The sequence below is a fragment of the Phoca vitulina genome, unplaced genomic scaffold, assembly GCF_004348235.1.
Source record: "Phoca vitulina isolate PV1807 unplaced genomic scaffold, GSC_HSeal_1.0 scaffold9, whole genome shotgun sequence".
Classification (NCBI taxonomy): domain Eukaryota; kingdom Metazoa; phylum Chordata; class Mammalia; order Carnivora; family Phocidae; genus Phoca; species Phoca vitulina.
In genome coordinates, this window is record NW_022589712.1 from 21,514,517 (window position 1) to 21,540,123 (window position 25,607).

The following is a 25,607-nucleotide window of genomic DNA, read 5'->3' on the forward strand; positions in this document are numbered from 1 at the left end:
TTCAAGTGACAAGACCAGAGGGCCAAGGACCTTTCCGGAGCCCATGAAAGGGAATGTTGTTGAAATTCCCTGGCAAAATAGTCCTGGTAGAGACTCCTACCCTTCCCAGGAGGCTTAGAAAGAATGGTCAGAGTAGTAAGAGAGAAGCCCCAAGAGAAGACCACCATTGACACCGGGAGAGAGGGTCCTTCCAAGCAGGAAGGAGTGGGGAGTAATACCAGATGCTGCAGAGAGATTCCAAATGGTGGACTCTCTATTGGCTTTCCAATTTCAGAAGGGCATCGGAAGAGTAGCGAGGGCGACAGAGGAGAACTGACAACTGGGGACCCAAATCCGAGGCGTGAATGATGCTGAAGAAGTAGAGAGATCAAGCAGAGGTTACTCTCAAGAAGATTTTTTGTTGGGGGGGGGGGGAAACCAGAACTATAAAGTATAGCTAGAGGAGATCTGGGGCTTGGGTTTAACATTTTTTTCAAGTTGGGAGAAACTGTAATATGTTTGTTTACAGAGGAGAAAGAGCCAGTGGAGTGTTAAAGATGGGCTTTGGATGTTGACAGCACAAGTTTTTTTGAAGCGTTGGGGTGAGAAGAATTCACATGGGGGGAATTAGCTCTGGACAAAACAAGGGGCAGGATGGATGATAAAGGCAAGCTCATAGGTGGTGAAAAAGAGAGGAAGTAGGAGTTTGTTCTTGATAATCTCAGCTTTCTAGGAAGCAGGAAGATGGTGAGGGTGTTTGAGATGTTTTGAGGAGAGGGATAAAGGTTTCAAAAAGCTATCCAGCAAATGGGTGGCAAGTGAATAAGCAATATTTGGCACAGCTCAGTCGACAATCATATCTTCATTGGTGGGAGTTTTCCAGCAGTTCTCAACAGCCTGACTATGGGAGCATCCATAGATGGTTGGACATGAGCTGGAGTTTTTTAATAAAATTTTTTGTGGTTTTGAAACTTTTCAAAATACGAAGTTGAAAGAATGAACTCCCCTATACCCTTAATGTAGATTCACCAATTATTAATATTTACACATTTGCTTTATCATTTTTATGTATGCAATACTTACATTGTTATTGGAATGTAAGTTAGACTTTGTTTAATGTTAAATATTCCAGCATTTATCTCCTAGAAACCATGACATTCTTCTACATAACAACAGTACAATTATTACTCAAGAAATTTAATATCAGGACAATACTATTGAATGTATAGTCCATATTCAGGTTTCTCCAATTGTCTCAATATTTTTTTTGAAGATTTTTAAGTAATCTCTACACCCAGTGTGGGTCTCAAACTCACAACCCTGAGATCAAGAGTCACATGCTCTACTGACTAAGCCAGCCAGTCACCTCTCAATATATTTATAGCTTAAAAAACACACAACCACAAACACTCCAGGATTCATTAGACATTACATTCAGTGGAATTTTTAATCACCTTTCATTTGGAAGAATTTTTTTAGCTTTGTCCTTTGTAACATTGATGTTTTTCAAACATACCATCTAGTAATTTTTTGAATGTCCCTTAATTTTAGTTTGTTTCCTTACTGTAAACTTGGGTCCTGTGTTTCCAGCAGGAATGCTCCATATGTGATGATGTGTCCTCATCAGTGCATTGCATCACGAAGCATAGGTCAGTTTATCCCATTACTGGTGATACAAACTCTCTTCACTTGGTTAAGGTGGTATTTGCTAGGTTTCTTTGCTGTCAAGTTATGGTTTCCCCCCTTTTTAATTAATAAGAAATTTGTGGGGGGATCGATGCTTGGGAACTACATGGACTGTGACTATCCTATTCCTCTCCAAGTTTCACCCAGTAGTTTTAGCATCTATTGAAGAAGACCGTGGAGAGAGAATGAGTTGTACAGTCTAGGGAAGAAACTGAACCCAGAGAAGGCACACACACATGTGTGTGTGTTGTGTGTGTTTGTGTGTGTGTGTGTGTGTGTGTTGCTCCAAAGTAAATATGCCGGGAGCACAGAGTGAGAGACCCGAAAGGATCAGAAGTCATGGTCAGAGGTGGGGATGCTGGAGTTTAAAGTTTTTTAAGGTGGAGCTCTTCCAGGTTGTTGAAGGGCTAGAAGGTTGCCATGGATTCAGATGATAGCTTGAGTGGAGAGAAGGTTTTTCTCATTAGGAGGAAGCAAGGGAATTCTAAGACCAAAGTATTGCATAAATCCCTCACGTAGATGTTGAATTGGCCCAGGAAGATGGGGCAACTGGAGGAGAAATTATACGAGCCAAGGGCCAAAGCTCTCCATTGTTCAAGATCTAGAGTGAGTTAGTCCATGGATGACGGTGACAGAGGTGGGAAGAGAGTGGAGGAGCCAGATGTCCTGGGCCCTAAAGAAGATGTTTTAATATGTGAGTAAAAGCAATGATGTAGCAGTGGGGATGGGGGTAAGCATCATGCTGTCTTTTTAACATCTCCAGTGTGGAGTGGCCATTGGCAATTGTACCTCCTCAACCAAAAGGCCCTTGGTGTGGGGTATCTTTGAGGAGAGCCAGGCCTTTGAGTAAAGGTGGAGAGCTGGAGAGACCTTTGAAGAGGAGGAGGGAGAAGCATGGTCTTGCTACTGGGGAGAGGATCAGAGGGCACAAGGGAAAGGGCAGTAGGACGGACAGCCATAGGAATAGAGAGTGAGAGGAGACCGGGAAGCTCAGGGTAATCTGAGAGGAGATTACCTTGCAGGATAATTGAGGATTGAAGGGCAAAGGATGAAAAGAAAACAAGAGATTGGGGGTTTGAGCTGAGGTCAGGATTGTGCCTGGACCTCTAGGGCATATGTCAGCCCTTTTTCTGTAAAGGACTGGCAAGCAAATATTTTCAGCTTTGTGGGCCATACAGATGGTTGCTGTTGGAGCATGAAAGCAGCCATTGACGATATGTAGATGAATGAGGGGGACCATGTTCCAATAAAACTTTATGGTCACTGAAATTTAATTTCATGTAATATTCACATGTCACCAAATACTCTCGTTCTGCTTTTTTTTCTCCCAAACATCTAAAAAATGTAAAACCTTTAGCCCACAGGCTCTACAAAAGGAGACATAAAGACTACATGAGGCCCATAGGCCGTAGTTTGCTGACTCCTTCTCTAGGATAAAGGTACAGGAATTTGTGTTAAAGCAGAGACTTAAAAGTCACTAGGGACATTTTGGGAGGGGAAGTAAAATATATCTCCTGATAATCACGAGTAACTGTTGGTAAAGTCCGTGGACCAAGGGTGCAGGCTATCAGACTGCTAACTCCAAAAAGGAAAGGGAAAATTTAAGATGAACAGTAAAGAATATGATGAAGCAGTTATGTACTTACTGCAAAGTTCATTGCTGTTTTAATTCTTTAAATGATTTTTAAAAATGTGAATTAAAAGCATATGGCAGATTTAAAGCCAAATAATGTATGGTGCCCTAGTTCAGGCTTCAGATAATTAGTATTTCTTCTATTTTAATCCTCTTACCTTATGGATCTCTACATCTTTCTCAGTTCAGTTTATCCAGATAGCAACTCTGGTTTCCTCTGGGGTGGGGGAAGTGGGGTTGCCAGACTACCCACGGTACAAGAAGGGACCTGGTCACCTAATTGCTCTGTACGCAAAATAAAGGCTTTCAACCAACACTTCATGGACACTCCACTTCTTGCTCTCTGGTACCCCTGAGCGTCCAGCCCTTCAGGGGGTACTTCTCCACTCTTAAGTCAGTTACCACTCCAGGATTTGTTTTTGTCTTTTAAAATCTATTGAACTCTTTCAACTGTGGCTCCTGTCTCTCTCTGCTGTCCTTGTTTTGGCAGAGCTCTGGGAGGGAGAAGATAACAGATATAGTCAGCCTGCCATATCCTTTAACTTTAAAATGAATGGCTGGTACTCCTAAATTATGAAAAGCCTCTACCACCTTCCCTCTTTCTTGTACCTTCTTGCCTATTGCTGTTGAATTTTGTGATAAAATTTTAATTATAGTCGGAAAAAAATAGATATCAATATTTGGCCTTTGTATACTACTTTTATTTTTTTCACTCCAAAGGTCAGCATTTATTCATTGTCAACTTGGTTCTTTTCATGCCACATGCAACAAATACGAAAACCAATGCTGTTGATTATATTTTAAATTACTTCTGACTGGTTCTGGCTGCTTATTAATAAAAGGTGAATGGATCCCCCCCCCATCTTTAATTGTGCTATTTTCATTTCAAGCTAGACACTAGACACTGAATTTTCCTACTTAAAAATTGGAAAGTCTTCTCCATACTTCATATAATTTGAATTACAACCACACATTTTATTATAAAAATAGGAAACACATAGCTGCTTAAATCAATGGACCATCCTCACTTCTTTGGAAGCCACAAGCAGCCATGTCTTCTTGTCTCTTGTTCTCTTGATCCTTGATACATGGCAAAGCAACATGATTATTCTGTTGCACTTTCCAAAATGTGTGTAACAGGAAAACTTGACCACGTAATGTAAAAAATGTGAGTAGAAGAACTACATTACTGAAACACTGCCTTGTGAGTTTACTATGTTCACCAAATGTCAGTCAGTTGAAGATAGAAGTGGACATCAGTCTGTTTTACTTTGGGAAAAATAATGTTCTCATGGGAGGCCTGTTTGAGGAAGTGATACCTGGATAGAGAAGTCATTGCAAATTGACTCTATTGCACTCTGTGAGCCAAGGATTACAGTCTCTAAAAAAAGGAGGGACTTTGGGGCGCCTGAGTGGCTTGGTTGGTTGAGTATCCAACTCTTGATTTCAGCTCAGGCTATGATCTCAGGGTTGTGGGATCGAGCCCCTGATGGGGCTCTGCTCTGAACGTGGAGTCTGCTTAATGGTTCTCTCTCTCCCGCTCTTTCTGCCCCTCCCCAACCCCCACCTGTGCACCTATTCTCTTTCTCTCAAAAAAAAAAAAAAGGGGGGCCTTGGAGATTGAGGGAAGGCCAGCATAAGGCCAGTGAGAGATGTAGTTTGGCCAGAAGCCATGGGCCTCAAAAGAACTGTTTATTTAGGTTTTAAGGTGTTACTTTTACTTTGGTTAGAGAAAATGAAATCTAAACACTTATTGAATATTTGTTGAGTTGAATTCACTGGAATATTTTTTTCAAATTGTATGGTTTAAGTCTGTTAAGCAAAATGTAAACTGTATACTGTGATTGCTTCCTTTGGCTGCTTGTATCGTGAAAGAACACTGGATTAGGGGTCTGAGGGAAGACGTGGATTGGAGTTTCGTCTCTGCCACTTAAACCCTCACAGGTGAGAAAATGAACTGATGATGTATCAGGGAGTGCTCACAAAAGAGTTAGCAAAAAAGCAGAAGGTAAATACAAATTCAAACTATAGTGGATGAAGATAAAAACAGTCTCATAATTTCTTTCTCCCCTTTCCATGCAAGTAAGAATAGAAAAATTTTAATGAACTTCATTGAGATTTAATTTACATATAACAAAATGTACTTATTAGAAGTGTAGTATTCGGTGAAGTATGACAAATATATCCATGCAATCATCTCACTGATCAAGATACAGAACATTTCTATTACCCTACAGAGTTCCTTCATGCCCCATCTCCATCCACCCCAGGAAACCACTGATCTGCTTTTTGTTACTCTATATTAGTTTTTTTCCCCCCTAAAATTTCCTATAAATGGATTCATATAGCAGGTCTTCTTTTATGATGGCTTCTTTTACTCAGTATCATGTTTTTTAGATTCACCTATGAGATGATTAGCAGTTTGCTTATTTTCTTACAATTTGTTTCCAGATTGGGGCTAATATGAATCTTTGTGTATAAGTCTTTGTATAGATAGATAGTCTTTGTATCTCTCTGTGATAAATACCTAAGAGTGGGATCCCTGGGTATATAGTAAGTATATGTTTCCTGTTATAAGAAACTTTTATTTATTTATTTTTTTAAGATTTTATTCATTCATCTGACAGAGACAGAGACACAGCGAGAGAGAGAACACAAGCAGGGGGACTGGGAGAGGGAGAAGCAGGCTCCCCGCCGATGCAGGGCTCGATCCCAGGACCCTGGGATCATGACCTGAGCTGAAGGCAGACACTTAATGACTGAGCCACACAGGCGCCCCTATAAGAAACTTTTAAACAATTTTTCAGAGTGGCTGTACTCTTTTATATTCCCACCATCAATGTATGAGAGTTCTAGATTTCCCATATCGTTGAGAACACTTGGTATTGTCAGTCTTTTAAATTTTAGCCATTCCAGCGGGTAGGTAGTGGTATTTCATTGTGATTTTAATTTGTACTAGTCATTGGGGAAATGACATCAAGAATCATTCATGTAGTTATTGGTCATTCAAATACCTTCTTTGGTGACGTATCTTTTCAAGTCTTTGCCCATTTTTATGGCATTGTTTATTGTATTATTGAGTTGTATGCATTCTTTAAATATTCTGATACAAGTCCTAGGTCAGATATATGTATTAGGAATATTTCCCTCACAGTATGTGGCTTGGCTTTTCAATTCCTTAGTGGTTTCTTTTGAAAAACAGATTTTATTTTTGGTAAAATCCAGTTAAGAATTTATTCTTTCGTGGTTGTTGCTTTTTGTGTCCTACCCTAGTAGTCTTTGCTATTCCCAGGTTTTCTTCTAGAACAGTGCCGTCAAACAAAACTATTATGTGAGCCACATATATAAGTTTTAAGTAGCCACATTAAAGAAGTAAAAAAGAACACAGTTGAAGTTAATTTCAGTCATACGTTCTATTTAAACCAGTATGTCCAAAATATTACTTCAACAGCTAATCAATATAAAAATACTGAGATATTTTACATTCTCTTTTTATCCTAAGTCTTCAAAAGCTAGACTATAGTTTGTTTATACCACATTTCAGTTTGGACTAGTCACATTTTAAGTGCTCAATAGCATGGCTGGTGGCTACTTTATTGGACAGGGCAGTTCTAAAAGTTTTATAGTTCTTGTTTTTTATTTGGATCTGTGCTCTAATTTGACTTTTGTATATGATGTGAAGTGTAAGTGTAAGGTTTTTTTTTTTTCTCCATACAGATAACAGTTCTCACATCATTTATCTTTTTCCACTGAAATTATGTTGTACCTCTGTCCAAAATCAATAGATTATATGTGTGGGTCTTTTCTGGACTCCATATACTGTTCATGCCAGTACCATTCTGATTTGATTATTGTAGCTTTATAGACCTTAAAATCAGGTGGTGAAATTCTTCCAACTTTGTTCCTTTTTTCCCTTTTTGCTATTCTAGATTCTTTGCATTTCCATATGAAGTTTAGATTCAGTTTGTCAATTTCCACAGCAAAGCTGACTGGGATTTTGCCCATTTTAGACAGTTGAAAGGTGCCCCCCCAAAAGACAGGCCCATGTCCTAATCCCCCAGACTGAGAATGTTACTTCATTTGGAAAAAAAAAAAAGGGGGGGGGGGTGTGAAGATGTAATTAAATTAAGAATCTTGTGATGACATTATCTCAAGTAATTCAGGTGCATCCTAAATCCAATGGCAAGTATTCAGTAAGATAGACACACAGAAGTGGAAACATACCACACTTAGAGAGGAGGGCAATGTGACAGCAGAGGCAGAGGTTGGAGTGATGTGGCCAGAAGCCAAGGAAGCCAAGGAAACCAGAGAATGCCAACAGTCTCCAAACCCTGGAAGAGGCAAGGAAGGATTCTCCTCTAGAGCCACTAGAGGGAGTGAAGCCCCGCTGACACCTTGATTTTGGACTTCTGGCCTCCAGGACTGTGAAAGAATACATTTCTTGTTTTAGCCACAAACTTGTGGTAATTTATTGCAGCAGCTATAGGAAACAAATATGTCCATTATCAGGCTGAAGAAGTTTCTTTTCTTTCCTGTTTTTTTTTTTTTCTTGCAAGAATGGGTGTTGGATTTTGTTAAATGCCTTTTCTGCATCCGTTGAAAATATTTTCTTTCTTGCTATTTTGTTAATGTTGTCATAATCTATATAAACACTCTGCTCACATGGTATTGATTTTAGCCCCATCATAACTGTTACCCCTGGTAACATCTGTTCCTGAAAGTGCTGGGTCCTGACATGTTGTATCAAATTGTAAATATGTCAGCATGAATCTTCTTGCTTTATATTTGCTGAAGACATTCTAAGAAGTCATTGAAGAGTCTGTAGAATAAAGCTGTATCTCAAAATGCTTAGAAGAATAAAACAGAGATCATGGGTGGTTCTGTATAACTGGGACCACACTCATAACCCTTGGGTCCAGTTTGGCCTTGAGAAATACTTTTCTTTCTTTCTTTTTTGTTTTTTTTTCTTAAGATTTTATTTATTTATTTGATGGAGAGAGAACACAAGCAGGGGGAGGGGCAGGCAGAGGGAGAGGGAGAAGCAGGCTCCCTTGCTGAGCAGGGAGCCCGACGCGGGGCTCGATCCTGGGACTCTAGGATCATGACCTGAGCCGAAGGCAGATGCTTAACTGACTGAGCCACTCAGGCGCCCCGAGAGATACTTCATTTGGCCTTTGTACTGTTTCCAAAATTGGGAAATTTTATATTGAAACACTAAATATCGTGCTTATCTTGAATTATACAGATTCGGCAACAGTGCCCTGAATTCTAACATGGTAGTGACTGGCCTGAGCTGCACAGCATCTGCCCCTTACACAAATAATGTTCTTTTCACTCTACTACAATCCCATTCCTCATTGTTTTAAACTTCATAGAGATTTGAGTTTGCTATCTCTGCCCTAGATCCTTTGTTGGGGCACATCATAATGCAAAGGCACGTGTCATTGAGGGAAGGCTTAGGGAAAAGGAGGGTATTACCGTTACCAAGTCAACGTATAGTTCTTCAAAGAATTTTGTGGGAATGACTTAAAGATAAATAAAGAACTTTCATATAATTCATTACCAATGAGAGAGACACTCTGATCAACTGACTTGTGGATCAATATGGCACAAAGAAACACTAAAAAAATCTAAAAACCCTAAACCACACAAATTAAAACAGCTCACCTGCTATAACCAAAAAAAAGAAGTGCTGTAAAACCTTATAGTGTGAACTGTGAGAAGAGATGGCAAAGCAAAGATGCCAGAGATTCTGTTAATTTATTGTGTATCTACAACCGTCTACCCCCCTGCAAGACATACTGAGGAAAAAGATGATCAGACCAAATTTTGAGAATTTTCACAAATGTCCTCCAATTGGGAAAGAAATCAGTGGCATCCCTGTAAAACATCAAGGAATCTTTATGTGCCGCTGTTGGATTTTGCCAGAAGCAGGAAAGTTTGTCACCTTTTGGGGTACTGTGTTAAACCGGGCAAATGAACCAAAGTTCACAGGTATGGGATACTCCTTGGCTGGCTTGAAGGAGGGCTGCTGAGGATTTAAAGGAATTTCAGAAGTGATGGCTGACTTCCCCCAGCAAGCTGTACTCTGTTGCAAGCTGAGTTCCACAATCCCCCATCAGCCCTCCCCTCATCCTAAAACCCTCAGGTCACAGAAAAAGTAGATAGCAACAACACTCAGCTCTGAAACTGAAGCTCAGGATAGGGAAGACGGACTCTTCTCAGGTGAAGAGGAAAGTGTACCAGGAATTCACTCGCAGGATATTAGTGCAAATATAAGGTCTGGTATTAACTTTTAAGGATAAACAAGATAAAAGATATGACATAGCTGTTATGCAAACATGCTATATAACATGGGAGTGGGAAGCAAGGAAAACAGCATGTAGAAGACAGACAAAAAAAACCAAGGCTGGAAGTAAACAACCAGTGAACAGAAATTTGTATTCCTTGTATGTGTTTTATGCTACAGGAAAAAGAAAAAAAAATACGGATTACTCAAAACAGCTCAAGGACAATATAAGACGAGAATGTGATGAAAAAGGAAATTGCATAGCTAAGAAAATTGAGGTTCAAAACAACATGATTTTAAAATTCAGTAAACTAGAAAAATGAATGGAATATTTTGAGAGGATCCGAGTGAGTACAAATCTCAAGAAGGTGGATATGGAAGGACAGAAATCAAGTATAAGGAGACTGGTGACTCTGAAGTAAAAAAAACCCAATCGATGAAAGATAAACTTACTCGGATGTATAATATGAATGGGATTCTACACTAAGAAAAGGAGAATGGAATCCATAAACTGAAAGATCATACTATATGCCGGGGGTGGGGGGGTGGGGGGTGGGGAACTGACATCAAATAATTGACAGAGACATAGCCCAGATGAGGCTCTAAAGAGTTTTAATGATAAAAAAAAATTCGTCAGGCATCCAAGTAGAAAAATCAAATCCCCTCCCAGGGAAGACACCCAGGATTCAGATCTCTCCACAAAATCTGATGTCAAAAATCAATGAAAGCAATTGCCTTTTTGTTCTGTTAGGTTTTGAAGAAAGGTGTGAATCCAAAATATCTACCCTGTTCAGTTTTTATTTATGTGTAGAGCTAAAAAGCAGATAAAACATGAAGGTGCTCGCTGAGCCCTCCTTAAGAAAACTACTTGAAAAAGAGAACAGGCCATTAAATAAAAATAAAGAATTTAGGAATGAATAAGTTATGATGAATACTGAATTCATTTAAATACAGAATCAAGACTGAACATCTGGGAGAATAAGGTGGGAGAGCACTTGTAAATGTTCTAAGTGCTAGTAAGCCAGAAGTAATGTAAGCAGTGGAAATTGGAAGATTGCAGTGAAGGTGGGTGGAATTGTAAGATGCTATTAACCTCGTATTTCAGAGCTATGAGACTCTCTGAAATATGTAGTGATTTCTTCATGCCTTTCATTTTACTTAACGTTTATAGGCCTCTTTTAGGAATATATATCACGTAGGGAAGAAAGCAACCGCTGGAGATTTGCTTCAGTTTCTTTTTCTTAAATTAAAAGAACATTGAAAAAATTTAAATTACTTAAGCATACATAGCATGACTCCTTAACTATAAAATTATTTCCGTCTCATCTTTCTGTGCCTTAGCATCTTCATCTGAAAGACGGGAGTAAGTATTTCTCCCAGGGTAAATTTACCTGCGAAGTGCTTAGAACTGTGCCTGGCTCACAATTAGTGATCACAGTTAGGCTGCCATTATTTCAACGCTGCACGAATAGGAGGTAAGCGAATTGGGCTTATTGCAGTGTTCTGCTAGCATCTGTCGTGTTTCTCATTTATGATTTGGCTCAGGGCGGTTCATCCTGGTGGTGACTTAAGTGAACAGTCTTCGATACCGTACGGGGCTTCGGGCTGGTTCGGGTCTACCTGCGCCAGCTCTGCACCTGGACGACCTTGGCTTAGCCCACACGGATGACTCAATCGGCCAGGCGTCTGGGCGCCTGTCCTCTTCCTCCGCCCAGGCCGCCGACCCCCTGGCTCCCCAGCGGGGCCTCCTCCTGCCACGTGACGCCCCCGCCAGGGGCCCCAGCGCCCTCCTCGCGGACGCGCCGTTCCGGCTCCCGGGCTCCGCCTGTGCGCGGCCTCCTCGGCGCAGCCATCCTCGCGGCTGCCGAGGGCGGCAAAGCCCACGGCATCTGCCATTTGTCATTCAGCCCGTCGGTACCGCCCCGAGCCTTGATTTAGACACGTCTGGGGCGTATTCTGGCCTCACTCTCCTGGCGGACGGACGGACGGACGGACGGGGCGGCTCTCCTCCCAGCCCGGCGGACCGCGGGCCTTGGCGCGCGGGGTGCTTCCCCGGGTCGCCGTCATGGCCGCGGAGGCGGCGCGCCCGAGCTGCCTCGCCTGAGTTCCGGGGGGCTCTTGACCCCGCAGGGTAGGTGGTTGGGTGCTCGCGGCCCGGCTCGGTGGCGGTGGGGCCCGCGGCGGGCCTGGGGGCGGCGGGGCGGCGGCACTGCCGCGGAGCGAGGACCGTCCCGGGCTCCGTGCCGCGCTGGGGAGGGTGCGCCGGTGCCGACGCGCCGCGTACGTGACGGGGTCCGGGGCTCCGCGGGACGAAGTGTGAAACTCCGACAGATTGTCACCGGCCAAGCCAAGTTGACTTGAACAAAACATTCTTTCAACTGGTCGTTTTTAATGCCACTTTTTGAAGCATTTGTGTATATTTGGTATGCAGTAAATAGACTCGATTTTTGAAAACTGGCATTCTTAACCTTGCCAAAAGGCCAAAAAAAAAGTCTCTTAAAAGTAATAATGTGACTAAACATGAAATGTTTGCATTTACATTCATTATGGAAAATATGATTTGTTTTATGCCTTAATATGATGGACTGTGTCAGATGTACCCTTAAAACTATTTAAAAATGTGGGCTCCTAAAAATTTCCTAGATTAGAATAACTGATAATGCAACTTTGGTTGTTTAGTCTCAGCATCAAACTTTAAGATCGGTGGTGGGGATTTTTACTTCTTAATAAATATACCGCTGTAATTTTGACTCCCCCCCCAAACAAATGTGTTACTTTTATGTTTTAGGAAACCAATAAAATTAAAAATAGAAGCACTCAGCTTAGGTCCTCCTTCTTCCAGGAATCCTTCCCTAACCCCTCCCTCCCCAGGCAGGATCAGAGAGGCCCCTCCTGTGAGCTTTCTGGGGCCTCACTGAGGTCCGGGTCCCTTATGTCCTCCCCACCCCCCTGTGTATTAACCCATCAGTCTCGCTCGGAGTCCACTGGATACATAGCACATGGTAAGTGATTAGTACTGTTTTATGACCGAAGGAAAAGATAAAACGATCTGATGTTTCACAGTTTTAGCTCTAAAATTATGGAGTGGTAAATTTATATGCACTCAGATAAGAACATTTATTTAAAAGTTAAGGATCTAGAAAAGTTGACCGTGTCCGATGTCCATGTTCCACGTCCTAGCAGTTCTACTCCTAGGTATTTATCCTCTAGAGCGATGTTTTTCAAAGTTTGAAGCCCATTTTAGTGAGTCGTGAAATCAGCTAAGTGGATAATCATCAGAATTTGTAAAACATGAATTAGCAGAGAATAGAAAATAACAGAATATGTCTCAGGTCATTGGTTATTTGCTTCATGAAACTTTTTTTTTTTCTCTCGGTTTTATACACACACAGATGTGTGTCATGATGTAAAACGTCATTCCTTAGTATGAGTCATGGTCAAAAAAGTTTGAAAGCCACTGCCCTAGATAAATTTTCATACATATACACAAGCAGACGTGTACAAGAAGGTTTACTGCAGTGTTATTTGTAATACCCCAAAGCTGGAAGCAACCTTCATGTCTATCTGAAGGGGAAGGGTAAATTATGTTCATAAAATGGAAACTACCCAGAACAGTGGTGAATGAAGTAGTTTTGTTTCAACGTAAATGTGTCTCAATAATGTTGAGCCAAAAAAAAAAAAAAAAAAACCCAAAAAACCAAACAAAAAAACCCAAGTTGTTGAAGATGATATCATTCAGTATTCTATGAGAAATTCAGAACCTGGTGAAATAAAGATGTTGTTTAGAGATGCATATATAGGCATTAAAAGTAGTAAAGAGAAATTGTGAATAAATTGCTACCCTAAAAGTCAAGCTGTTGATCTTCTCCTAGGGGGTGAAGGGAGGGGGTTGCGATTGAGAAGAGACATACTGAGGACTTTTGGGATGCTGGACATGCTTTATCTCCTGACCTGGGCAATGGTTACATGAGTGTTTGCTCTATAACTCTTTGTTAAATGATACATGTAATGTCTGTATGTTAAGTTTCCCCCAAAACCTATTAAAATATGGGTGTTGTGAAATGAAGAAGCCTGAAGCCAGGGCTCTAGTCTATTCATATTTGCCACCTTTTCTTTAAAAAGAGAAAAGTTGTGATCAGGAAAGGTACCTAGGGAATTTACACAATATCCGTAATGTTTTATTTCATAAATTCTGGGGTGGATACATCTGTGTTCATTAAATCCTTTATATGTTTTTATATCTTAATTTTTTAAAATAGAAAAAAATCATTCACAGATAATATTGTGGACATTTGGTGTGTTTGCTTTCTGAAAAGCGACTGTTAACGCATTTTTTACGAAAGTGAAATTATAGTTTATATAGTAATATAAGCTAAAATAAAGTGCTTTTATGAAAAATGTAAATACTAAAAGTACATAAAAACATAACGGACCTTCATGGACCTTCACGAAGGATTTTTAAATGTTAACATGCTGTCTTATTTACTTCAACAGTTTCAATTCCTCGGTCACTCTGGGCCACATTCCAAGTGCTCAGTAGCCACATATGACTAGTGGCTATTATATTATACTCCATTATTTTATATTATACTGTGCTATATTGTATAACAACACACTTCCATCATTGCAGCAATTTCTGTTGGAAAACATTATTCAAGGTACAAATCCTTTGTTGGTTATGTAAACTGCAGACAGTCTTTTCTTTGTGCTTTCGTGACTCAAGATATTCTTCTCTACTATGAGGGAAATGTGTTTTGAAATTTTTTCAAAGTTTTAAAGTTTCCATTTTTTATACATGTAGTTCTTTCATTTGCCTGACTTGTATGTGTATAGATAGCTATTTTTTAATTTACGTTGGGAGATTAAGAAGACCTGGTTTTCTTTTTCCCATGTGGAGTGGCAGTTAGCCCCGTCCCAGTGATTTGCAGTGCCTACCTTTGTCCTATACATATTCCCAGATATGCTGGGGCTCATTTCTGGGCTCTTTACTCTGGTCTTAGATTTGTCTCCGCAAATACTACGGATTTTTATTTAGTGTTGCTTTCTATGCCATATATTTTTTTCAGTTCTAAGAATTAAAAATTTTTTCATTATGATTTTTATTCCTTCCCCATGAGATTTTAGAAGTATTTTCTAGTTCCAAATGTGGAAGGTTTTGTGAGTTATCCTTTTGTTATTGATTTCTAACTTGCACTGTAGTCAGCAAGTGAGGGCTCTATGCTACCGATTCTTTGAAATTTGAGAATTGCTTTGTGGCCTCATGGTTAGTTTTTCAACTGCGCCTTGAATGATTGAGAAGAATATGTACTCACGGACTTTTTGGGGCAAGGTAGGTATAAAAACATAAATACACACACACACACATGCGTGCGCACACACGTCTTAAGCACAAGAATTGTGTTCACATCTTTTTAATCTTACTAATTTTTTGGTTTGAGCTATCAATTTTTGAGCTATCAATTACTGAAAGGTATAACAAAAAGATCACAATAAAATAAGGAATTTTCTAATTTCTTCTTGTAATTCTGTCTCTTTATAAAAGTTGAAAGTTCAGTATATACAAGGGTGGAATTGCTCTATTTTCTCTGTAAATTGAACTTTTTGTCATTCTACAGTGATGTTCTATCCCCACCCAAATACCTAGTACCTTAAACTCAGTTTTGTTTTAGAATACTCTAGTCACACCTTTTAGCATTTGTTTAGAATATCCCTTTTGCATAGATGAAACCTGATTGTTTTTTTTTTGTTCTACTCTGACAATCTTTGTCTTTTAATGGGGCTCTCAGTCCAATTACGTAAAATATAATTAATGATATATTTAAGATTAAAGTTAACATTCTGTTCTATGGTTGTTTTTATTCTGGTGTGTGTTTTCTCTTTGCCAGCTTTTGGATTTTTTCTTATTCCATTTTCTTTCCTCTTAACTAGTATGAAAATTGTTTTATTTCTTTTAGTAGTTTTCTTTAAAATTTTCATGTACAACTTAATCTAAAGTTTACTAATTCTACTTGCAAATAATTCAAGAAACCTAGGTTGCTTTGACACCAGTTAATTGCATGTTTTTTTCATCTAGAGTTTTAATTACACCTCGATTGATTTTTCTCCTGTAAATTCAACATCATTTTTTTCTTTTTATGGAACTTTTGTTTGTCATTTCTTCTTGCATCTCAGATCTTTTTTCCTTTGTCAAGTATATTTTAGAAGCTTGTTTATTAAGGAATGTTGATGGAAAACTTTATCTGAAAATGTCTTTATTTTACTCATTTGTATGATAGTTTTGTTTGGCACATAATTCTAGCCTGGTGGTTTCTTTCTCAGTCCTTTGGAGGTCTCATTTCATTGACTTCTGCTTCCCGTGTTACAGTTAGTTCAAATAACTCATTTGTTGTTAATCTGTCTTTTTTTTTCTTTGCCTGCTTTTAAGATCTTTTCTCTTGTGTTCTCAGTTTTATGACAGTGTGTCAAGGTGTGGACGTTTCATTTATCCTGGATTTATTGTTCCCTGTCTCCAAGGTTGTTGGTGTTTCACCAATTCTCAAAAGTTTCATCTTTTTTCTTTCTGTGTAGCTTTCCCTCCATTTTTTTTTTCTATTCTTTCCTTCAAAAACTCTGAAGAGACTTCTGTTAGACTTGCTCAGTCTACCCACTTCTCTTACTCTAGCTTTTATATGTTTTGTTCATGTTGAATTCTAGGTAATTTCTTCAGGTCTGGATTCTGGTTTTTGTCCAGTTTTGTTTTCTCCAAAATGAGCTATAACTTATGTACAATAAAAGCACAAAAATAAAGTATATGGCTTAATGAAATATACATAGATGTATGTCTGTGTGATCACCACCCAGATAAAAGATAGAATACATTTTTGTCCCTTTAAAAATTCCCTCCTGTCTCTTCTACTCAGTGGAGTCACTCCTCTCCCCCGGTCAACTACTGTCCTGACTTCTCTCACTATGAATTATTTTCAAATGTTCTTGAACTTCATATAAATGGAATCATACAGTGTGTGTGTGCGTGCGCGCGCGTGCATGCGCACACTGGTTTCCTTTTGTTCACAGGATATTTTTGAGATTCATCCAAGTTGCAAGTGTAAGTAGTTTTTTGTTTGCTTTATAGCAAGGGGTGGTAAACTGTGACCTGTGGGCCAATGCTAGCCCACAACATATTTTAGTATATAAAACTTCATTGGACATAAACATGTCCAATAGGGTTGAGTAGTTAAAACAGAGACTATAACCTACAAAGCCTAAGCTGTTTACTATTTGGCCCTTTATAGGGCCAAAGAAAAAGTTTGGTGACCCTCTTCTGTGGTATTGTATTATGTGGGTGGGCCACAATTCATTTGTCCATTCTCTTGTTGATTTGAGTTGTTTTCTGGTTTGGGTCATTATTAATACAGTTTCTGCAAATGTTCTTGAAATTGCTGTTGGCAAACATATACTCCTGTTTTACGGATATATACCAGGGAGCTAAAATGATGGTCTTAGGGTAAGTTGATTGCACTCCTGTGAATATTAATAATGTTGAATATCTTTTTATATCTTTTTTGACCATTCAGATTTCTTTTGTGAAGTGCTGTTCAAATCTTTTCCCTACTTTTTTAGCAGGTTATCTTCTGTTAATGATTTTAGTTCCTTGTATATTCTGGATAGGAAATCTTTATCAGGTACATGTTTGCAGATAATTTTCTACCTCTCTAAAGTTTGCATATTTATTCTCCTAATGTTGCCTTTGGATGAGCAGACTTACTCTTGTGAAGTCTAATTTATCAGTGTTATGGGTGGGGGTGGAGAGTGCTTTTTTGCACTCTGCCCACAGATTTTCTTGCCACCCTCATTTTTGCCTACCCTGAAGGTCCTAAATACATTTGCCTATGATTTCCTCCAGAAACTATAATTTAGTCCTCACATTTGGGTGTTTGATTTATCTCTAGTTGATTTTTGTGTGTGGTATGAGATGGGGGTTGTCAAGATTTTCCATATGGACATTCAGCTGCTCCACATATTTATTGAAAAGCCCTTTCTTTTTCCATTGAATTGCAGCGGTCCCTTTGTTGAAAATGAATGATCATACATTTGGGTCTGTTTCTGGACTCCATTCTGTTCCACTTAGACTACTTATCAATTCTTCTATCAATATCATACTTTATTGTAGTTTATAGTAAGTCTTGACATATGGTAGTGTAAGCCCTTCAATTTTTTTTTATTTTTAAGGATTGTTTTGGCTATTTAAGTGCTGTCCATTTCCATATAAATTTTGGAATCAGCTTGTCAACATCTATTTAAAAAGTCTACCAGACTTTTGACTGGGATTGCATTGTCTCTACAGAACAATATTAGGAGAATGGAGATCTTAAGAGAATCTTCCAATTTATGAACATGGTGTGTCTCTTCGTCGTATAAGTTCTTCAGTTACTCTCACCATTGTTTCGTTTTTTAGTATAGGGGACTTCTGCATTATTAAAATTATTTCTAGGCATTTGAGTTTTTGATGCTATTGTAAATGGTACCTTTTTTTCAGTTTTGTTTCCAACCATCTTGCTAATATATAGAAGTACAATTGACTTTTGTATATTGAGCTTGTATTCTGTGATTTCACTAAATTCATTTTTTAGTTCTGGTAGTTTGTCGATTGTTGGAGATTTCCAAAATGCACAATATCATCTGAAAAAAAAAAAGTTTAACTTTGCCTTTCTAATCTCTATTCCTTTTTTCTTTTTCCTGCCTTATTGCACTGGTTGGGAACACCAGAACAGTATTTAACAGAAGCATTAAAATAGACATCTTTGCTTTCTCCTGATCTTAAAAGAGGATACCTCAGTATTTCACTATTAAGAATGATGTTTATTGTATTTTTTTATAGATGCCCTTTACCAGATTGAGGAGACTTCTATTCCTGGCTTATTGACATTTGTTTTCACAAATGGATATTGAGTTTTTAAAAAATTTTAAATTTAAAATGATATTTGAATTACCAAAGATTTGTAAAGATAGTATAGAGTGTTGCTGTACACCCTTCACCCAGCTGCCTCTAATGTTAACATCCATAACCATGCTGCATTAATAAAGTTAAGAAACCTTGGCACAATACTATTCACTAAATGACAGACTTCATTCAGATTTCCCCAGTTTTTCCACTAGTGTCCCTTTTCTATTCCATAATCTAATCCATAGTCCATATTGCATTTAGTTGTCATGGCTTTCTAGTCTACTCCAATCTGTGGAAAAGTTTGTCTTTTAGACATTGCCACTTTTTTTGTACAGTGTCCCTCATTTTGGGTTTGTCCGATGTATTCTCACAATTAGACTGAGATGAATACCACGGGAATGTTGTGCTCTTTCCATTGCATCATATCTGGGGGCACAGGATATCCCCACCAACATGTTAACCGTAATCATGTAGTTTAGACGGTGTCTGCCCAGTTTCTCCATTGTAACACATTACTACTTTTTCCTTGTACACTATTTTGTTAGAAGTCCACACTCAAAGGGAGGAAAGGGAAAAGGTATCAAATTATTTGTGGATTTATGTTAAAACTACCATGGGTAATTAATAAATATTCTGAGGGAGATGTTTTGAGGTTGTACAAATGTCCTATTTCTCAAAGTTTAGCCCACTAATTTTAACATTCAACTGATCTTGCCTGCAACAATTATTATTGTGGTATTCTAATGGTGATTTTCCATTTCCTTCATTCTTTTTACATTTATTACCTGGAATTCTGACTCTGGAGCCAGACTGCCTGGGTTCAATCCCTAATTCTGCGTCTTCCTTGCCATACAGTGTAATCTTGGACAATTCTCTATATTTGGATTTTCTCATCTATAAAACATAGATAACAAGTGTCTACCATGGAAGGTTGCTGAGAGGATTAAATGAGCTAATACATAGAAAGGGCTAAGCATTGTGCTTAGCCCCTAGGAAGCACTCATTTTTTTCTTTATTTCATAATGTAGTAGGTTATTCTCATTTTAATTATTTTAATAGTTATATAAATTATTATGTACTCTTGAGTGAACCTTACATATATTCATATGATATGAATTTAACTTCCTAATTTTTTTTCATGTAATATCATGAGTCATACAATGGTGTTTTTTGGTTTTGGGGTTTTTTTGCTATAGCAAAAACATACTGATAGAGTCCTAAAAAAAAAAAAAAATTACACAGAGCCTAGTAACTGAAGTGGCAATATTCCCAACTTTCTAGAGTGATTTGTATCTGTGTCTTTTGGTAAGATAGCTCTTGCAAATGAATCTTTTAAAATATTGAATTTGAGCAAATCCAAAACTTGGCATGTATTGTAAAAAAAAAAAAATCAATAGAAAGGAAAAAATGAATTTAGCTTTTCTGCATGTTCCGCCATGAACATTGTATTATTGTAGAGATTTCAGTATTTGGAATATTTAAAAGGATTCGTTTGCCAGCAGTATATACTGAGTGCTTTTGATGTGCCTGGCAATATGTTTTGCTGCTTTTGGATACTTCTTTGCTCTTGAGGAGCTTATGAGCTGGTCAGTCATTTTAAAAAAGTTGAAGGCAGGCCCACTTGAATAATCAGGGAAACTCCATGTCTGTTCATTTTTTTAAAGTTGATAAAATTGAACTCTAATATTTTTCCTGGTTTTTTCTTTTTTTCATTCCTCTCAGCATGTTGGGTTAGGCCCTTATTATCCTATATTTCCCTGTATTGAGATTTTCCTTCCCTACTTTTGTGTAGAGTGATCACTGGAGTCAGTTCCTGAAAAGAACCCCTCGGTGATATCCCAGGACTTGAGAAAACAGGTCCTTGACTTCTTAGTCCTGACTGGTCCTTTTCTATCTAGTCCCAGCTTGTTCTACTAGCCTTGTAGTCTTACTCTTAGAATTAGTCCAGTGGCACAGTTAGTCTTAACAAATCTGAACCTGAAGTCACTGCACTGTTTTTGGGGCTAAACTTTAATTCGTGCCGTTTCCTCTGCCTTAAGTGGATTTTCCAAAACTTTTCCAGGCTTTGTTCAGAGAATACCCACTCCACAATCCTCCTAGCTGGATAGGAACCCTATAATTTGTAATCTATAACCCTTGTTAAATTCTTACCTTTCATCACCAATCTTTATATCTAAATGTCATTTCCAGTTGGTCAGGTTCTTAGAGATAGGGTTCCAGTACCTACCATGATACTTTGCATAGAAAGAGCTATTGCTAAATAGCTACCGCTCTTAAATACCTACTATAATTGTGCTACAATTTTGCAAAGTAAGTATTATTGTCTCTGCTTTAAATTGTGAAGAAACTCAGTATCAAAGAGATTAAGAAACTTGCCCAATACTGTATAGTTAGTAAGTGGCAAGACTGGTTCGTCTGATTCAAAAGCTCTTGCTATTTCTTTTATGCCATACTGCCTTGGTACTAAAAATAGTTAAAATTATTAAATAGGTGTATTTATGGTAAAACACACCACTAAAATTGCTTCACATACATTGCCAGTATGCTACGTGGAGTCTTGAGTAACAAGCTTTACTGCTGTGGACTGACTGATGTACTTCTACTCTTTTTCAGATTTGCCATACTAATGGATAAGGTTTGAATAGTCTAATTTTGACTTATCTTGGGGTCAGTGAAACAGACATAAGCAGAGTTTGCTTGGTCTTTGTTTTGTTTTTAAGTAGATAATTTTGCTTTTACCTAATAACCTTTACTGAACAACTGATAAGGTAAAAATAGTCTGCGTATCTTTTATGAAGTGCTTTTTCTACTGAGGTATAAAATACGTGGGGAAAAACATATAAAATGTGCCAATCTTAAATATATAGCTTGATGAATTTTTATATATGTACACCCGTATAGCCACTAGATCAAGAAAGACAATTACATCCATCCAGAAAGAGAAAATTTTCATGCACCTCCCAGCGAGTATCTCCCCTAGAGTCTGTCCCTACAGATTAGTTTTGTCTATTGTTGGACTTTAAGGGTAGCCAAATAATATGTATTCCTTTGTCTGACTTCTTTCAGCATAGTTTTTTGAAATTCATCCATATTAATGCATGTGTATATATTTTTTCTCATTCTTTTTTCTGTAGTATTCCATTGTATCAACATACCACAGTTTATCCACTCTGTTAACAGATGTTTGGGTTCTTTCTGATTTGGGCTATTACAAATAAAGCTGCTATGGGCGAATGGCTGGTGCAGGTCAGGTGGGCATGGCATTCCGATGGGCATGGCAGCTGGTGGCCTGTGCCCTGGCAAGGGGCTCAGCCCCCGGCCCCCGTGCTCTTCTTGGCAGTGGCGTTGGGGAAGCCCTGTGTGGGTGGGGACACAAAGCTGCGCCCGCTCAGGGCGGCAGCGTGGATGGGGGCCATGTGCCACGGGCTATGCATCTGTGACCCCAACTGGGACAGGCAAGAACCACAGTCCCTGGTCAACCTACAGAAGAGGAACCTGGACTCTGGAGAAGAGGAACTGGCATGCAGGCTGGACCCCTGAAGCCAAGGCCAGGAGATGCATCTTTCTCATCAGGCACTCCCAGAACCACGTGGATGCCTCCCTGGAGAATGACCCACTCTGAAGCTCTTGGGTCATGAGCAGGCTGAACTAACTGGGCTCTGACTTGCAAGCTTGGGGTGGAAGTTTAATAAAATAGTCCAGTGGCACAGTTAGTCTTAACTAATCTGAACCTGATTAGTTAATTGTCCATTCCTCCATGAGCTGTGCAATAGAAACCACTGATATCAGCAGCAAACACCTGCCAGGCATCTGCAAGGTCAGCACAGACCTGCTAAGGGAAGGCACCCTCATCGAGCCTGACCCACCCGTGCCCCACAAGAAGCCGGAGGCTGTGTTTATGAGGATGGAGCCTGGATCGAGGCCGCCGTCCAGAACTATATCCACTGGGCAGATGCTAGGTGGCAGGAGGGCGGTTGGGAGATCTTCATCTGCCATGCCCGCGTCATCCGCTACATCATGTGCAGGGTGCGGTAGTTCCCTCCCGAAGGCTGGCTCTGCCTCTCTCTCAACAGTGGCCGCATCACCCCCCTGCTGGTCTGGCCTGATGGCTGAGTGGTGCTAAGGACCCTCGGGGACATGGGGTTCATGTCTCTGGACAAGATCTCCCAGCCCCAGGGCTGCCTGAAGGACCCGCTCTCCTCAGCCCCCAGCCTGGCTCCTGCGGGTGTCGCCGAAGACACAGCTCCTTCCCTGTCTTCCCTCCACAGGCTGTGCTGTGGTTACATTGCATTTTTCCAGGAGGAGAGTGAAAAAGGACGAATATCCGAAGTATCTAAAATGTGGCCTTTCAGTCCATACTTCCTGCCCAGGATGGAAAAGCAGGTCAGCCTGATCTCTCATGGTTTTCTGCCTTATGTACGAGGAGGAGACCTCACTGATGCCGTCTGCAGGGACCATGGCTAGTCCACGTGAGGGTCTTAGGTTGTGACCACAGTTGGCCATGTGAGCCCCTCAAGGCTCATCAGCAAAGCCCATCAGTCAGGAGGGGCTCCAAGGAGCAGGGGCTGCCAGCGCTTCTCTTCAGAACCTACTTCTTGTCGTACATACTTTTCATTTCTTAAAACCCTTTTTTATCACTTAAATATTTAAGATTCTCCTCAACTGGGTTCTTGCTTTGATAACCAGTGTCTCAGTCCAGAGTCCTGTACCTCTGAGGCTGTTGGATCTGAGCTCACCCATGTCGTTGGCCTTTCCCAGCTCCCAGCAGCACCTTGGCAGGTGAGGGAGGTGACTGGGCCATGAGAGTGCCACGGGCATCCTGTTTCAATAAAATACTCCACAGCTCCATCTTTGTCTCTCTGTTAATCCTTCATGCTTACAGGTTGAACTATTTAGACATGACATGTCCATCCTAAATATTCTGTTAAGAGAAACTACAATTTCTATGAAGTGGTTGTGAACATTTTCTGCAATCAGTGCAACAAATTGGGATATTTGATCCATTTCTCTTGGAAATAACTTTGATCCATTTCTCTTGGAAATAACTTTGGAAATAACTTTTTCCAAAATAAAATTTTACTTTACTGAAATAAAAAGAAGAAAACCACACAAAACCCAAAGCTCCTATGAATAGTCCTACACAGATCTTTTAGTGACATTTGCAGTATTTTACTTGTATGTCAGACTAGAATTTTAAAGTCCCGGGGTAGCCATATATTAATCTTAGTAAATTCTGCCAGGTAACCACCAGTGAATGAGTAAGAGTACCCTCCCACCAGCAGTGGGAGATGTAGTTCACATTTTCACCAGCACTTGATCTTACTATTCTTTTTCATTTTAAGCCCTCTGGTGGATGTGAGCTGGTAGCTCATAGTTTTCTTTTCCATTCCTTCATTATTAATGTTGAGCACCCTTTCATGTGTTTTATGCAGTACTTATTCAAGTCTTTTGCATATTTTTATTGGGTTGTTTGTCATCTTATTGATTTGTAGGAATTCTTTATATTTTAAATTAGAGTCCTTTTTTGGATGTGTGTATTGCAAATAGCTTCTCAGCCTGTGACTTTTTGGATTTCACTTTTTTAAAATATTTTTTATTTATTTGAGAAAGAGTGAGAGAGCACAAGAGGGGATAGGGTCAGAGGGAAAAGCGGACTCCCCGCTGAGCAGGAAGCCCGACGCGGGACTCGATCCCAGGACTCCGGGATCACAACCCGAGCCGAAGGCAGTCGCCCAACCAACTGAGCCACCCAGGTGCCTTGTTTTCACTTCTAATGATGTCTTTTGATAAACACAATTTCCTAAATCCAGTTTATCAATTTTTGAATACCATGTTTTGTGTCCTGTTTAAGAAATCTTTGCCCATTCCACAATCATGAAGAGCTTCATTTTCATTTCACAGGTCTGTGTTCCATTCTAGGATTTATCACAGTACTTTTTTGTATGATGTGAAATAAGAATCTAGGTTACTTTTTTTTTTTTTTCCACTGTAGGAATCCAGTTGTTCTAGAATCATTTTTTTGGAAAAGAATTTCCTTTCTTTGAGTTGCAGTGGTGAAAATCTGGTTTCCATCCGTGTGGGTCTGTTTCTAAACTTCTTTTCCTGGCTTATAGACAGCCACCTTCTTGCTGTGTCCATCCTCTCCTCTGTGCATATGTGGGGAGAGAATAGTCTCTGATGTCTCTTCCTCTTCTTGTAAGGACACAAGTCCCACTCTTATCTCATTCAATCTTAGTTACCTCTTCTTTAAAGGCCCTGTCACCAAATATAATCATGTTGGAGGTTAGGGCTTCAGCATAAGAATTTTGGAGGGATACCATTTGATCTCTGACATTCTGCTCTCTAACCCCCTAAATTCATGTCCTTCTTGCATGCAAAATACATTCATTCCATCCCAATAGCTCCAAGAGTCTTCACCCATTCTAGCATCAACTCATAAGTCTACAGTCCAAAGCCTTATCTAAATATCATCTGGGGTGCCTGGCTGGTTTAGTCAGTAGAGCATGTGACTCTTGATCTCAGGGTCATGAGTTTGAGCCTCACATTGGGTGTGGAGCCTAAAAATATCATCTAAATCAGGTATGGATGAGACTTGAGGTAAGATTCATCTTGAAGCAAAATTCCTCTCCCACAGTGAACCTGTGAAACCGAACAGATGAGGGGGTTCCAAAATACAGTGGTGGGACAGAGTAGGATAGAAGAAAGGGATTGGTGGGTCCCAAACAAGGCCAACATCTAGCAAGGCAAACTGCATTTGATTTTAAAGCTCAAGAATAATCCTCTTTGGCTTCACAATCTGCCCTCTGGCCCCATAGCCCTAGGCAATGGCCCCACCCCTGAGGCACTGGGTGGGGACAGCCTGACCCACTGAAACCAAGGATGGAGCCCCACCCTCTTAAACCAAGGAGGAAACAGCCTTGCCCTTTGGGGCTGTAGTGGGAGTGGAAGTGAGGATGTCTGAATTGCCCTGGGGTCATTCTTTCCTTTTCATGAGGAATAAAGTATCTTTGCAGCCAAATAGTTCTATGTCTAGTCCTATTCAATCTCAGAAGTCCAAAGCCTTCCTTTATTTCATCCTGACTGTTCTGTTTGGTCCA

General features: G+C 39.7%; 1 protein-coding gene and 1 pseudogene across 6 annotated transcripts in view; both read left to right on the top strand.

Annotated features, from left to right (window-relative positions):
- The window catches only part of PLAGL1 (PLAG1 like zinc finger 1), a 109,551-nt gene that overhangs the window by 26,356 nt on the left and 57,588 nt on the right, over positions 1-25,607 (top strand). For 2 of the 6 annotated variants that reach the window (XM_032407739.1, XM_032407741.1), the window contains exon 1: positions 11,405-11,718. The exons of the other annotated variants lie outside the window; for them this stretch is intronic. The gene's annotated coding sequence lies outside the window, so the exon portion shown is untranslated. Of the gene's footprint in view, positions 1-11,404; positions 11,719-25,607 lie in introns of those variants that run through there. 6 annotated transcript variants of the gene reach the window in all.
- On the top strand, positions 21,543-23,978 carry LOC116634448 (annotated as a pseudogene).